The 3,802-nt window shown below is 49.9% G+C and overlaps 1 long non-coding RNA gene across 1 annotated transcript; it reads right to left on the minus strand.

Annotated features, from left to right (window-relative positions):
* Positions 1 to 284: 284 nt before the first annotated feature.
* LOC138166007 (uncharacterized) lies at positions 285 to 3,066 on the minus strand. The gene is made up of 2 exons (XR_011169517.1): positions 1,232 to 3,066; positions 285 to 443 (listed from the first exon to the last, which is right to left on the minus strand). It is a non-coding gene; the product is annotated as an uncharacterized lncRNA (long non-coding RNA).
* Between the last annotated feature and the right edge of the window lie 736 nt (positions 3,067 to 3,802).

Below are 3,802 nucleotides of genomic sequence, written 5' to 3' on the forward strand. Positions count from 1 at the left end.
TGGGGCCCTATGGTTAAGTGACTGGCTCAGGGTCACATACAACCAGGGTATTTCAGAAATAAGACTTGAACCAGGTATTTGTGTTTCTGAGGCTAGCCCCCTACCCACTACAGCATACTACCTCTCTCAAGGTGGTCAACTTATCAAAAAGGCCAAGAGGTTCATCTCTCATGGCCCATTCTGGGTATAGCCATGTGGTCATTCCTACCTTTTCTAGCCCTAACCATCACTTTCATGGTCTATTCTAGAATTTTGCAAGCAATGAAGTCAAAGTCACTGGGGTCTTCTTTTCAGTCTTTGTCCCTTTTATTTTTTTTTAAGTCCAGAGAACAAGAAAAGACCTTATCTTGTCCTCCAGGATCTCTCCCATTCTTCAAGTTCTTTCAAAGGTCTGTGGAGTGACTGTCCATTACCCTGAGATGTGGGGGATCTGGACCAATGGCCTTGAAAAGAACAAGGAAGTTGAAAGGAGAAAGGAATAAGCACTTTTAAATACCTACTGTACATTCACCTTTGGTGTCCACCTGCCCCCCCAGCTCTCGCCTGTGGCTGTAGCATGTGCAGCAGCCACACCTCGGTCAAACTGTCTCAACATATAGACTAAACCAGGTTGAGGGTAACCAATAGACCTTAGATCCATCAGTGAGTTAGGGGGTGTCTACCCCACGCACAGGAAGACTTCTCCCAGTGGAATGGGCAAAAGGGAGCAGTGTGTTCCAGTGGCCATGAAGGCAGCTGAAGCAGGTTTTGTGGAGTGCTTAGCCCTGGGTCTGATGTGGAGGATGCCAGGGTCACCCAGTGCATCCCGGGTCATTGCCAGTCGTCCTGACTGCTGTCCTGCCACTGGACTTTGATGGCTCTGGAAGAGAGGGCAAGGCTGATGACCCATGCAGCTCTGCACCCACTACAGTCCAATCCACAAACAAGTCGAGACATCGCCCGTGCCATCACTGGTCCTCTCAGAAAGGACAAACAGCTGTGTGCCAATTGCGTAAAGCTAAGAGCTTTACAAACATCTCATTTTATCCTCACAGCATCCCTGCAGGGAGGTGTTTGTCCCCATTTTACAGATGAGGAAATGGAGGCAAACAGGTTTAGCGACTTGTCTGAGGTGGCACATTTAAGTATCAGGGTGGATTTGAATTCAGGTCATGCTGACTCCCGGAACCTGAGCTCTAGGTGCCCTGCTGTCCCCTGGTGCCCAGTGCTGGCTGTCCTTCACCTTTCTCACCAGCTTCAGATGGTCCTGAGCTTCAATGCTTGATCTTCAACATCATCCACAGGAGTCTTTGTCTGCCCAGCTGGGCTGGTGCCCGTCTTCTTGCAAAAACCGGATCTGGTCTAGGTGTGCCCTGGGTCCGCACGTGGGCTTCCTTGGAAGATCACCCACCTAGCAGTTCTGTACCTTCAGTCTCCCAGGCCTCCTGGGCTGCCCTGGGCTGCAGTTCATGCATCTCTACTCAACCTTGCTCTGAAACTTCTTGGTCTGTCCTGCCCAAATCTATTGGCCTGGCCTCCCTGAGCCCTGCTCTCCTCTCCTCTGTCACCAAGCCAAAGGGAGTGGCCCCCTCCGCTCAGCTCCCCTTCTTTCTCCACCAACTGGCTCTTCTTCCTTGTTGGGGGAAACCACATCCAAGGCAGATTCAGCAAATGTAGCTCTCCTGGGGGCGAAGAAGGGTGTCTGTGTGTGTGTGTGTGTGTGTGTGTGTGTGTGTGTCTATGTCTGTGTGTCTCTGTGTGTATCTGTGTTTCTGTGTTTGTGTGTGTCTGTGTGTGAGTGTGTGAGAGAGAGACAGAGGGAGCAGAGGGAGAGACACAGAGAGACAGAGGAACAGCTGCAGGCAGTGTTTATCCAGGTGACCCTTTAGGGTTTACACAGCACTTTACATATGATATCTCATTTGATTCTGAGGTCAACCTTGTGAATTAGATGTTAATATTGTTCCTGTTTTGTAGATGATGAGACTGAGGCTGGGAAAGGCTAAGTGACTTGCCCAGGGCCATTCAGCCAGGACGTGTCTGAGGCAGGTTTGGGGTCGAGCCTTTCTGACCCTGAGCCTCTGCTTCCTGGATGCTGGAGGTGCCTCTGGAGGCCGCCTCAGCTGCCCCTCCTCACTTTGGAGATGAGGAAGATGAGGCCCCAGCACCTACGTGACTTGCCTGTCATCACTCCTCTCAGGAGGATCCTGCTGCCGCCACGGTCCATGTTCGTGTCTCCTGTACAATCACGTTTAGGTTGATTGTTTTTGTCTTCCTGAATGCATCTGTTTTTTCCATCTTTCTGTCAAAATCAAGGGCAGACTATAGCAATAAGGTTATCTCTCCCTTTGTGATTCTTCAGGGAAATGCTCCTTCATCTCTATGTCCTGAATTTCCTACAATTCTATTTAAAAAACCAAACAAACTTAGCCACCTCTTAACTCTACCTTAAAAGGCTGACATCCAATAAATCCCCTCCTGGTGTGACCTCTGAATTCCAGTTCAGGTGGAAAGCACAGCTTCCCAGGGAGGTGGCCAGGCCTTGGGCTCTCCATGCCTGGAGCTTCATGTCGAGAGCTCAGCACCCACAGTCCTGAGAGGGCGCATGAATCCAGAAGGCATTGCTTGTCATGGGGTGGACACGATGCCCCCAGTGTCCGGCATCACCATCTTCTCTCACAGGACTGTCCTGCCTCTTACTCACGTGCATGTAGGTCTCTGTCTTTTAACTCTGAGGATGTCATACAAAGCACAATCCTTAGGGCATCTTCCTTTGAGGGAGGCTTTTCTAACACACACATATACACACTTGCACACATATGCATGCACACGCAAAGATGTACACACACAACACACACATGTGCACACACACACCTACCCCAAGTCCTACAGATCCTGTAGCTTTGGCTGGTAACAGATCTCACTTTCAGAGCAGGCTGGCAGGTTCCATGATATCATATATACTCGTCTCTATGTGGGGAGAGATGCATGTCATTATATGGATGTTCCCTGGGCCCTGGGTGACTAAACATGGGAACCATCTCCCTACCCATGCAGCTCTTGTATCAGGGCTCTCCCAAGGGCTTTTTGTTTGTTTTTTCACTTTCCTCTCTTGTCACCCTACCTTGAAAATCTGGAAAGTTCACTAGTTGACACCACCCAATGTGTGGTTGCCAGCTCCTCATGCATGAGTGCACTGCACCAAATGTAAAGGAAGATTTTATTTATAGGTCAGATAGAACAAACTAAACTCATAACAGCACCTGTGGAAATACGCTGTCCCTGCCAGTCGGCTATCAAGTCTCGTCCAGAGATGGGCAGTCATGCCCCGGGGAAGGCTCCCAGCAGGCACTGCGTCGCCTAGATCTCCAGTGTGTTTGCAGATTCCCCTGTAATTCTCTGTGACTCCCAGAAAATGACATCAGCCAACCAATCCATCAATAAGCATTTGTTAAATGCTTAATTTGCCAGAGAGTGCAGCAGCAGAAATACACAGAAAAGTGAAACACATTCCCTGCCCTCCCAAAGTTTACATTCTGACAGGGGACGCTACTGAAGTAAATAATAACGGCCATGATACATGGAGGGTTGATGGAAGGTCCCTGGAGAGGGGTGGTTCCAGCGGCTGGCAGGATGATGAAAGGCTTCCTTTGAAGGAGGTGTGTGAGTAGTCTTGTAGAAGCCAGGGACTTGAGGTGCTGACTCCCAAAGAGCAGCTCCCAGCTGGGGTGGGGGTGTTCATGCTATTTCTCTTGTCTCTCCCTGCCACGGCCCTTCTGGACATGATGTGTGCAGTAGCTGCTAATGGCAAGTCTCTGCCTTC

The sequence above is a fragment of the Petaurus breviceps genome, unplaced genomic scaffold (genome assembly GCF_028583685.1).
Source record: "Petaurus breviceps papuanus isolate PSGF00001 unplaced genomic scaffold, PetGlider_PUasm1.0 218, whole genome shotgun sequence".
Classification (NCBI taxonomy): domain Eukaryota; kingdom Metazoa; phylum Chordata; class Mammalia; order Diprotodontia; family Petauridae; genus Petaurus; species Petaurus breviceps.